At 33.4% G+C, this 13088-nt stretch overlaps 1 protein-coding gene across 7 annotated transcripts in view; it reads left to right on the forward strand.

Annotated features, from left to right (window-relative positions):
* The window catches only part of LOC105474902 (protection of telomeres 1), a 125786-nt gene that overhangs the window by 52699 nt on the left and 59999 nt on the right, over positions 1-13088 (forward strand). The gene's annotated exons all lie outside the window — the stretch shown is intronic.

Raw genomic sequence — 13088 nt, forward strand, 5'->3', positions numbered from 1 at the left:
TTCTTTTGCTTTGGGAGCTAGCTAGATAGTATTAGGTGTGCAGTTTTTGCCATGGACACATACCATTAATCATAATATTTTCTTAGATAACACATGTAAGGGAATTAAATTTTAGTTGTATTTCAGATTTTTAGAAATAGCTAACTATTTCTTAAGCTTGAGACACATTTACTCCGTTGTTATTATCTGCTCTTACAAAATAAAATAAATTTATTCAGACCATAAAACATTTCCAGGCTTGTTAATAGTATATGACTCATCCTTGCTTGATCAATATACCATAATTCCTACTCACAATGTGAGCAAATAGGGAAAATAGAAGGAAATTTGTTTGTGCTTAATTTCCTAATATTTGAATTTAGAGGAAGGGAGAGACAAAATATTTATTGTTCGCCTCTCCTTTTTGTTCTTTCCTCAAATTTTGAGTCCCTTCTTTCTTTTATTCGCTAGAGATCTCTCAGCCTTTTTGTGCCACATAATGCGGTACATCACCTGTGGGCTCACTACCTTACCTCAGGAATGGTCTGTGTCCAAAATTATTTATTGTTTTTCTTACCCTACCTCCCATTAAAACTCATTTTAGAAAAGTAGTTTGATTAGCAATCTTGGATGTTACAGTGTTACTAGAAGCAGATCTTTATCTCTTCCTGTTCACTGTCTTACAAGGACACCTTCTGTTTTAGCTACTTACTGAGCAGTATAATCACATTTCTCAGAGTAGCGTCCAAAACATTAGATTCTGAGAGCCGCTGTCAGTTTTGTTTGCTTTTAGTTTTTGGGATAGGATGCTAGGATATAGAGCCCTAACATTTTTTTCTTTTCCTATTCTATAAAAACATCCCAGCTAACTCTAGAATGCTGTTTTTTGTTATGTAATATTGATTATTTTCACATCTGAGAAGGACATGTCATTTACACATAGTGTCATGTAGCATAATTGTTTTAATATTTTGGTTTTGTATTCACAATATTGGTTGCATATTAAATGAATATATATTTTGCCTTTTAATTTTTTAAAGTATAACAATGTACTTCCACATATCTGGAACTGATATAGTTGAAAATGTCAACTATGTATTATTGATATGCATATTGATGTTAATGTATTAATTACTGAGTAATTAATGACTCATTGTTACTTCAGAAGACCCAGGAGCCTTCTGATTTATCAAAGAGAGATTAAAGAATCTAGTATGATGTAAAATTTTATGTGATAATTATTTAATATATTTTTAAATTGTTTTAAATTGAAAAGGCACCTTTGGTGTTTTAAAACAAAAAAGCCTTTTGCAGTCATACACATGTGAAGAAAAGTTACAGAACCTATCCTAGAAAAATATACAACCCATACACGTATACAGACTTATGCATATATCTATGGTTCATGCTTCTCCCACTTTGAACTCCATGTTGTGAACTCATGACCTGTGATATGTTCATATTCACTTATCTGAATATTTAGATAATATTAAAACCATAAAGTTGTCCTCTTCATTTAATGTATGGCACATAAAATAAATAAATATGTAGTTTTATATTTTGGTTCACTCATTTGTTTCTTCAACAAACTGATTATGTATTTTCTATATGCCAGATAATATGACGTGGGAAATTCAAAGGTGTATATGTCATTGTTTCTGACAAGGGATTAAATTTTGTGAAGACAGATTAATGAATAATAATTACAATATAATTATAACTATTATATAAACTTTGTTTCAGTCTTTCCCCAATTGGTAAAACTCTACTTTTCCATTTTTTGGCTATGTAAGATAGAATCTTCATTTGTGAAGGATACCATGCTTTTTGAATATATATTTTCAAATTGAATGATGACTTATCTATTATAATGAATGGAGTTGGTGGATCAGACAGACAATGAGTTTTCCATTTCTCAGGAGCCAAAAAAGAAAGTATTATGGTATGTCTAGGTGAGTGAGGGGAGACTCTTCCCAGGTGCTTAACTGCCTTTCAGAAATGGACTCATGCAGGTCATGGCGTGTCATCACTTACCTCTTCAAAGATTTTGGTAGTTGAGACAAGCCTCTCCTCTTCAGCTTACTCATACTATTTTCCAGTTATTCTATCAATTTTCATCTAAAGAATGGAGATGGAGAAAAGACACTTTCCTCTCCCTATCACTTCACTTTGTATTTATTTTTTTGCTCTTTCTCATTTACAGGAATGACTTTTTTGATGAAGCTTCAGGCTTCCATCTGACTTTTATGAGACTACCACTAGCCTTTTGTCTTTCATGACCTTTTCCTCAAATTATTAGCATACTAATTTAGAGAATTATCCCTGTCTTCATTAGTTTACAATTTGAATTGTTTTAACGAATCATAAAATTTAGTACTTTTTTTAATTCTTAAAACTTGTGGTACAGTCTTTTATTCATTCAATTAAAAGACTTTTTCCCTAGTCTTATGTATGGTGTAAAACATAGAAGTAAAACTCCACCAGAATAACGTTTATGAATGCTTGCAATGTCTAACATCTAATCTGTGTCACTGTATATATCATAATATTTATTATATCATAACATATATTCTTTCTTCTTTTTTTTCATCTTCCATGCTGTCATGCTCTTGCAATAGAATAAAAGCACAAGGGGAAATTATGTAAGCTCACACCAGAGAAATAAAGAGAGCGCTCTTATTTTTGTATTGTACAGTAAGTTTCTTTGTAAAAGAAGTAAAGTGACAGCACATGATGTAGCTCGATTCAGTAATTTGCCTTCATAGGTATTACTTGAATGTTTTAATGATATGCTTTTCTACCAATGAAATAGTGTTGCTCAAATACTGATTGGTTTTAAAACAGCAGTGTTTTAGTAGATAAAAAAGATGAAGCAACTTTCATGGAGGAACTTTTTGTGGATTGTATAATTTATGCATGCATGCTTCTTTGATTAAAAACCTTGTTTAGATGAACTACCAGCTCTCCCTTATAATAAAACTCTAAGGCAATTTACACTTAATCATACTGAGTAAATTAGGTGACTTACTCAAGATTGCAAAATAGAGAACTTAATTTATCATTTGTTATCTTTTCCAGATTTATATCAAGCTATGTGAAGTATTACCAGAGTGTTAAACTAGTTACTTTGTCAACAGTTTAAATATGAAGTATTACTAAAGCATTAAAGTCAATACTTTATCAGTGGTTTAAAAATATACATTATAGGGACTGTGTACTATTTATTTAAAGTACGAATGCTGATTTATTAAAGGATTTTCTGCTCTTTCCTCTCTCCCTGGTAATGTTGACTAACAAGAAGATAGACTTTTAAATTACCTTTAGCTTTGTACCTTCATTTGGGAAACAGTGAAAAATAAGGCACGGGGAAAATATTTTTATTACTTTGTGAAGTCATTATTGAAGGACATTTTTGTGTGTGTGTTTGGTAAAACACTTCCTTGGAGCAGTTAAATAAGACATATTTTAGCAGTTTGCATTGTTATTATTTGTTAAAACAAGTAGTGTGGTTCCCTTCATGCCATGAATCTAATGCTAATTGAGGGAACCTGAAAGCTATTTAACATTTCTTTTAGCTTGCTATTTTTTTTCTTATTGTTCTTGAGAGATTATTGAATGGATTTTTTAAATGCCACTTGTTTCCTTAACCTGAGTTTTGTTTCCTTTTACAAATATGTACATATTTAAATTAAACATAAAGTACAGTCATGTGCCACATAACATTTTGATCAACAATGGACTGCATATATGACAGCGGTCTCATAAGATTATAATGGAGCTTATATAGAAACCTGATACATGGCACTGGATATTGGCATAACAGATCAGTTAGGGGAAATGATGGATGTTTAGTAGCGATGTTGGGACATTGTGGTTTTTCATATGAAAAAATATATATAAATTTAAAAATAAACATCATCTGGGCTTGTGTAAGTACATTCTGATCGCACAACAATGAAATCGCCTAACCACACATCTCTCAGAACATATCCCCATCATTAAGCAATACATGACTGTATATTGAAACAGTATTTTATTTTGCAACTGCTCATTATTTTATAGATAACCTTAGGAGATTCTAAGATCATACTAACGTGTAGTTATGTCATTCCAGAGAGCTTGCATTGTAGCAAGTAGATGATATTTTGAAAGTATTGCTACTGTAAGTGTATCTGAGCCTACAATTCAGTAATTTAATAGAATTGTGTGTGTGTAGCTAAGGCTGCTGCTCTTTTGGACTCAGTCAAGGTCCTCTGTAAAATTGTTTAGGTTTTTGCAGTACTTTTATTTGAGAAAGGAGAGTTTCTAACTTTCACAAAGATTCTGAAAAAGCAAGAGGTGGCCTTGTAAAGATCTCGATAGTGAGTCTGTAATAATGTTTATCAAAGTGTTACGTAGAGTCTTTTGCAGTCTGTTAGGTGGTCTTTTGGAAAGTTGACGTTTTCATAGAAATATCAAAATGTGAAACAATTTTCAGTATTTTAAAATGTAGATTAAACCTAAATTTTTACAAAAATCTCAATGGTTTTTTGTAGTTATTACATTCTTCAGTATTACGTAAGTGTTACAGGAACTGAGCTTTGTCAGTTCATTTTCGCTAACATTAAACTATGCAAATTAAACATTAAGTTAAACTAACATTAACATTAAATTAAACTATTTACCATTTTTTATGCCTAGTTAAATTCAGTTTTTTTCTTGTATTGGTTTTGTATTCACAATTTGCAAAAGTATATCAATTTGGAGCATTAAGTGAGAGGAGTAATACAGAATTACTGCAGCTTAAAATCCGAATTGGATTTTGTCAGACTAGTGATCTCTTTCCCTTTGTGTTTGTCGTGAAATTTTAAGAAACTTCAAACATTCAGAGTATTTGTGTTTTGTGCAAAGTACATTGTGTTTTTTTTTTTTTTTTTAATTGGCAAACCAATCATTTGTTTCACTGTGAAATTGCTTGTGTCACATTTGTGGGGAAAAGGGGGATCAAAACTATACAGGCATTATTCACAGTTCTACTTATAGCGGAAACAGGTTCAAGTGACAATATTGAGAATATCCTTATGAATCCAGCTGTAAAGTTAATAGCCAGTATAGTGCTTGGGGAAACCCTATAAGCTATTACCAAAAAATCCGCTGTGAGAGGGTGTTAGTTGGATGTCACATAACATAAATGATGTGCTGTGTGGAGGAACAGTTGTTGTATTGTGAATTGTGGGATTTGTATTTAGATGAAACCTTTAATGTACATAGTAGGAATTAACTATTACATAGGTGAAGTACAAATATGGGAGAGAAGTGATAGTGATTTTTTTCTCTTTATCACTAAAATCCTATATTGCTAAAGAATGAATTTTCCCTCTCAGAACACACTACATTATCCCAATTTCTTTACTTTTTAATGTTGCTGTTCAACAGAAAAATATCCCATTGCATTCTTCTTTTTCAAGTATTTCTTAAATAACAGTAGCCCCTACTCGTCCGTTTTAACTTTAGAGTCAACATGTCATTTGCCATTAACAAAAACCAAAACAAAACAAAAACTAAAGAAAACCAAACTAAGAGGATATCTACACAAATTTCATTGAATGTATTAATGCCAGTTACTCCACAAACTGGCCTATTATTATTTTTCCCTCGTTTCCAAACCATGGCACAGACAGGCAGATTTTCTTCGTGATTCTCTATACTAGCAGGTGGATTTTTTTCCCGTAGCTTCCATTTTTTAAGATAAATGATTTATGCTGATAGCTTACTTTCAGCTTCTACCTTGCAATAGACCAAGATGTAGTTTCTTTTTTCAGACTTGGTGTATAATTTCCAAAACTCTAGATTTCTAGTAAGAGCCCTTTCAGATGTGTTTTAGCTTTTGAATTTGCCTCCCACCTTGGTTCACCTCCTGGATTATTTGTTTTTATCCTGGGATTAACTTTTGATTTGAGAAATAATTTTTTAAAAGTGTTACCATGTGGTTGTAATTTAACAAACAATTAGTATTTTCAGAAGAAGAGTTTAGATTATGTAAATGTTTTATACTATGGAAAATACCATTCCTTTTAAATTTTTATTCATTTTTTTCTTATTGATTCTCTTTAACTTTAAATAATGTATTTGTCTTTCATTTCTTATTCGTCAACTTTATTCAGTGTTATTGTTTACTCCTTTAGTCTTCTGTCAGGTATACCTTTACTCATCTTTTGTCATAATTATGAGCATTTATATTCTCTTCTGTACCATACATATTTCTTCCATTCTTTGGCTATCTCTATGCTACATTTTAGTTTTCTTCATATTTGGATGAGCTATTCCTGTATAGTCTTTTATATTTTGTGGGATTTCTAATGCCTTTTCTTTTTTGTTGCTATTGTTATTAATGATAAAACTGTGCCTTCACTATGCCCTCAAGTTTATATAAATATGTAGTTGTCTATGGGATTATTTATTGTTTTAATTTAAATTTTTATTTTAAATTGGCAAACAAATATATATTGTGGGGGACAATGTGATGTTTAGATATGTGTATACATTGTGGAATGATTACATAAAGCTAATTAACATACCCATTACATCACATACTTATTTTTTGTAGTGAGAACATTTAAAATCTCTCAGCAATTTTGAAATATGCAATACATTATTATTAACCATGGTCACCATACTGTGCAAATCTTGGAAATTTATTCCTCCTGTTGAACTGAAAGTTTGTATATCCTTTGATGAGCATTTCTCCCTGCCCCTTTTTTTGAGACAGAGTTGCTCTGTCACCCAGACTGGAGTTCAGTGGCATGATCTCAGCTTACTGCAATCTCTGCCTCCTGTGTTCAAGTGATTCTCATGCCTCAGCCTCCTAAATAGCTGGGGTTACAGACAGGCACCACCACACCTGGTTAATTTTTTGTATTTTTAGTAGAGACGAGGTTTCACCATATTGGCCAGGCTAGTCTCGAACTCCTGGTCTCAAGTGATTCACCCACCTTGTCCTCCCAAAGTGCTGGGATTACAGGCATGAGCCACCATGCCGGGCCAGCATCTCCCCATTTCTCACCACCCCCGCTCCCTGGCATTGATAATCACTTTCTACTTCTGTAAGTTTGACTATTTTAGATTCCGTGTGAAATGAAATCATGTGGAAAAAAAGAAGGAAATCCCGTCACTTGAAGCAACATGAAGGAATCTGGAGAACATTACGCTAAGTGATTACTCTTTTATTTTTTTTAATGAACCTCTCCTTTCTTATCAGCTCCCTTCCGCTCCAATCTAGAGTAGTAGTTTGCTAGGCCTGCTCTCTAACTATCAATCTGGGAGATCCATTACTATTGTCTGTACTCTGCATTTTCCTATTTTATGTTTTTTCCCATTGTGTTGCTGGAGAATTACCTAAGAAAGGTGGAGGTAAAATATTTGATTGGCCAAAATCTGGAAATGTTCTTCATCTGTCTTTATGCTTGATTGATAGTTTTGTCAGGTTTTATAAAGTCGAAGTATCAGCATTTTTCCTTAGACTTTGAAGACATTGATTTGTTGTCTTTTTAGTAACCCCAGTCGTGTTAATAGAAAAGTCTGATGTTAATCTACTTCTCAGTCTTACATTGGTGACTTGTTTTATTCTCTACAGAAGTTTTTAGAATTTTAAAAAATATTTGGTGTTCCCAAATTTCACAATTATGTGACTTGGTGTGATCATTTATCCTGTTTGCCTTCAGTGGGCCCTTTTAATTGGAAGACTGCATCATTCACTTCTAGTAAATGTTCTTCCTCTATTCTTGAACACTACTTTTGGGGCTTCTCTTGGTCAGATATTGTACTGCTAAAGTTGATTTTATGGAATAAGATTGTCAGCTGTTCTTTGGTTCTGACTTTTTTGCCTGGGGTACAGAATTTAACAGAAACAAAGTCTGTGTAGAGTAGAACAGTTAATAGAATATTTTTGCATGGCTTTTCTTTTGCTCCTGAATTTTTTACAGAGTATGTATTTGCTGTGGAATGTTCCACAAAAGTGTACAAGTGCTGGAGTTGAGAACCATAGCCCATTCTTGCCACATGAATTTCCTTTAATGTGTATGTTCCAGAAAAATTTACAGAAACAGTCTGTATATTTAAGTAATGCTACGAATGTTCAGCACCCTTGAGTTTTGAACCAAATTGCATAAGTGAGGATATAACCTTATTGTGGGGAAGCAGGCTGTTGTACCATATCCAAATATCCATAAAGAGGATCTCTTTCTCAGAAAGCAGAGTTCAGAAAGCCGAATTCTTTGAGTTTTCTCTCTCACTCATTGTTTTCTCCATTTTCTGTCCTTTTGTCATTCTTTTTCCTTTTGCTTTAAGTTCTAAGAGATATCATCAGTTTTTTGGCACCTAAGCATAATAGGAAAAACAATCATTATCTTTTACTATATGGTTCCAATACCTTTTAAAGTTTCTGAATTTTTAAGTCATTTTTCAAATATTATGCAGCAGTGAGAATAAGGAGAAAATAAAGTCACTAAAAATTATAAAAAGGACATAAACATAGCAGAGTCATTTTTCTTTCATAATCCCATATTTTCCTAGTTTTAAAGATACACAAACAAATGGTTCTAGCTTATTACTGCTTTTGGTTTTTCTTCTTGCACTTGCATCATCAAAATACTTTTGAAAACTTTGTTGACTCAAAAATTTTTTTGGAGAGAGCAGCTGTTTTTGCTCCATAATTACAAAACAGTTTCTATTTTAGATTTGTAAACATCAATTCAAATGATTAAAGATGGATCTTTCATTTTGAGCTCACCTATTCTTTCCACTACCTTTATGTATACACTTGCCTTCTGCATATCCATTTACATGCCATTTAATGTGAATTTTGGTATGCAAATATGATTTAAGATGAAAGAATGCCATCACAAGTCATTTTAGCAAAGTGGAATGGTCCTTAGTCATGTCCCAGAATATCGTATGGTGAAATCATTTTTGTTGAATGACTTACTGGATAAGAATACCATATTTCCGTTTTTAGAAATATTTTGTGTTTTCTCCCTATTTTTAGAAATGTATTTTCATGCATCAATTCTTGAGCTTGAGAAACTTTATATAGGATATCATCTGGAGATAAATAGCCTGAGATTTTACTTATGTGATCAATTTTATCATCATTGGCTAACGCGCTGCTGTTTTTGCATTTAGCTTCTGATTCATCTAATAATGGTTAAATGACTTCCTCCATCAATGTTCTTCTCACTGACCGTGGGCACAAATTTTAAAATTTTGAATTTTTAACTCTGTTTAAATAAAGCTAAAGAAGAAACTCAAAAGATGTTGTCTCCAAACTTCTTTTATATCTTGAGTATGAAAACTGAAGAATGATACAATAGTGATTATTTGATTCTTGTATCATCCTTTAGACAGTTGCCTCATTTCACATTTTAAAAATTAGTCTTTTTAAGCGTGCATAGAAATAATTGATGCATAGTGATGAAATAATTACTCAGATAATGAATATCAATATATTTCAAGATATAGGAAAAAAGATTCCATAATGTATCTCAGATGTATAAAACGGTACAATAGAGTCATATGGTAATTGCAAGTAAGAATGTGTTCTGTGTTTCGAAAAATAAATAAAATTTGTCTTTGGTCATTGGAAGACTGCTAACAAAGAAAAAATGGCATGAAGTGTCGCTCCTTACTGATAGTAAGAAATAGTGACAAAGGAAACTTAAAACCTAAAATTGGAGCCAGTGGGTCCTCATGGGATGAGAATATAATATATTTTTACTCTTTCTGAAAATGCTTATTGAAGTTTTTTCATTTTTAGAGTTTTTTTGTTGTTTTTGTTCCAGGTTATTTCACCCTTCTCACAAATTCAGATTTCTCTTTTTCTACCCTCCTTTCTCGTCTCCCTTTCCCTTCCCATTCCTCTCTCTCTTTCCTCCCTTCTTTCTCCCCTTTGCTCTCTCTCTCCTTTTTTTCCCTCCCCCTCACTCCCTTCTCTCGTTTTTCTTCTTAACCCCATTTTCTTTCTGTCTCCCTTTTTTTTTTGTGAGACAGATCTCACTCTGTCATCTAGGCTGGAGTGCAGTGGCATGATCTCGACTCACTGCAACCTCCACTTCCCAGGAGAGCACCACTACCACCCAGCTAACTTTTGTAATTTTTAGTAGAGGTGGGGTTTCACCATGTTGGCCAAGCTGGTCTTGAACTCCTGACCTCAAATGATCCACCCACCTTGGCCTCCCAAAGTGCTAGGATTACAGCGTCTTCCATTTTTATTCTAATGCCTGGTAATTTTCTGCTGTATTTTTGTATTTAAGAATGTAGATATAGTTTATTTTAGGTTTCATATACCTTTCTCATTTGCTTTGTTTGTAAGTAGTTCATTTCTGTAATACTCCCTCTCCTTGAGTGGGAAACTTGATAGTGACTAATAGTACTTGTTAGGGCATGTTGATTGAAATTTTCAGCCTAGGGTGGGTGGGATGAGAACTGCCAACCAAGCTGTAGGTTCCCTAATGTGATGGTGAGGAGGAATTTATTCTGATTGTTAACACCAACGTGAGAAGTCTTACCACTTCCCAGTTAATGAGTTCAGCTTCCTTGGAAAAGAAGCTGTGTTCCTAGAAGTTTTCAAAATGGAAAGGTTGTTAAATACAAAGATGCTGCCTGAAGTCATTTTCAGGGAAGTGGAGAATAAGGATGGTTAGTCATGGAATTGAAACACTTGTTCTGTGTGTAAACTTCTAATTGATCCCCTGATTTCATCCCTACTTTTTACTCTCACGCTTAATCCCAGTGGCTCCCATCTTTACTGTAGCCACCTTGTAGTATCTTCTGGATTTTGGCCTCTTCTGTTTATTTTATCTCTTAACCACTTACTTTCCATTTTCCTGAAATACGTTGTTTTTTCCCACTCTCCTTTCCTTCACTGTTTTGTGGTTTGTTCCTTTCAATCTCTATACCTTCATTACTAGGGGACTAGAAAGGTCAGAAAGTCAATGCATTTTTCTGAATCATGTGTATAGGTAGCATCAAATTCTATCAAACATTCCATGGAGAACTAACACTAATTCTTCTCAGCCTCTTCCCAAAATGGAAGAGAAGGAAATATTTTCCAAACTCATTTCACGAGGCCAGCGTTACTCTGATACTGAAGACACAAAGACAGTAAAAACTAACAGCAAAAAAAACTGCAGGCCAATATAGATGCAAAAATCCTCAACAGAATACTAGCAAACCAAATTCAATAGCACATTAAAGAGACTATTTGCCATGATCAAGTAGGATTTATTCCAGGTATGCAAGGGTGGTTCCACACATGCAAATCAAAATGTTTATTAGCAGAATGGAGCACAAAAATTATGTGATCATTTTAATAAATGCAGAAAAAGTTGAAATCTTTTCCTCTAAGATCTGTAATAAGACAAAGATGCCCACTCTTGCCACTTCTGTTCAATGTAGTACTATGAACCTACTAGAAGAAAACATAGGGGAAAAGCTCCATGAGATAGAGCTCACCAAAAATTCTTTGGAAAGGACCTCAAAAGCTCAGGCAATGAAAGCAAGAATAGATAAATGGAATTGTATCAAGCTTAAAAACCTTCTGCACAACCAGCATTAACAGAGTAAAGAATGGGAGAAAATATTTGCAAACTGTGTATCTGATAATGGGTTAATATCTAAAGTATATGAGGAACTCAACTAAATGATTAGAAAACAACCCAATTTAAACATGGGCAAAGGACCTGAATAGACATTTCTTTAAAGATAACATACAAATGGCAGACAAGTATGCGAAAAGATGTTCAACATCACTAATCATTAAAATAAAACCACAGCAAGATATCACTTCTCACCTTTTACAATAGCTGTTATCAAAAAGAAGACTAGTATCGCAAGGGTGTGAAGAAGAGATAACCTTTGCGCATTGTAGGTAGCAATGTAAATTAGCACAGGTATTGTGGAAAACATATAAATATTCTTCCAAAAATTAGAACTGCCATATGATCCCACAATCTCACTACTGGGTACAGTACTTTTCCTTTGTCCAAAGGGGATATGCTCCAAGACCCCTAGCAGCTGCCCAAAACCATGGATGGTACTGAACTCTGTATACACTGTTTTTTCCTAAATATACATACCTATAATAAAGTTTAACTAAGCACTTACCACTTTGTCTTAGCACTTTGGGGCCATTAAGTAAAATAAGGGTTGCATGATCACCAGCACTGTGATACCTCAACAGTTGATATGATAGCAGAGACAGCTACTAAGTGACTAACAGGCAGGGAGCATGCACAGTGTGGATACCCTGCATGAAGGGATGATTCATGTTGTTTATTTCTGGAATTTTCCATTAAATATTTGTAGATCATGGTTGACTGCAGGTAACTGAAACTGTGGAAGGTGACACTTCAGATAGGGATCACTACTATGTATATCAAAAGGAAATAATCAATATGTTGAAGAGACATCCACACTCCCATGTTTATTGCAGGCTTATTCACATTAGGCATAGAATAAACCTAAGCGTCCATTAATGGATGAATAAAGAAAATATGGTCTATATACACAGTGGAATACTATTTAGACATAAGAAGGAAATTCTGTCATTTACAACAACATGGATGAACCTGGTGGACATTCTTAAGTAAAATAAGCCAGGTACAGAATCTTAAAAAATTAATCTCATAGAAGTAGAGAGTAGAATGGTTGTTGCCAGGGCCCTGTGTGGCTATGGGAAGGTTTTGGGGAGATGTTGGTCAAAGGATACACTATTTTGGTTAGCAAGAATAAGTTCAGGGGTTCTATTGTATAACATAGTGACTGTAGTGAAAAATATGTTGTATTCTTGAAAAATGCTAAGAAAATGGATGTAAAGTGTTCTCACTGCAAAAATAACTATGTGAGGTAATGTGTGTATTTTCATTAGCTAGATTTGATGATTTCACAATGTATGTGTACTTCAAAACCATGTATAGCACACCATAAATACATACAATCTTTTATGTGTTAATTAAAAAAAAAAAAGGCAGTTTTTACTACCACCAGCAGACAATTTTTACTAGCACCAATGTTTAAAGTTACCATTTTACAGCAACCCGAATATTAAATTTTTCTGCCAGTTTAAATTTTATAAA

Source organism: Macaca nemestrina, chromosome 4, assembly GCF_043159975.1.
Source record: "Macaca nemestrina isolate mMacNem1 chromosome 4, mMacNem.hap1, whole genome shotgun sequence".
Taxonomy (NCBI): domain Eukaryota; kingdom Metazoa; phylum Chordata; class Mammalia; order Primates; family Cercopithecidae; genus Macaca; species Macaca nemestrina.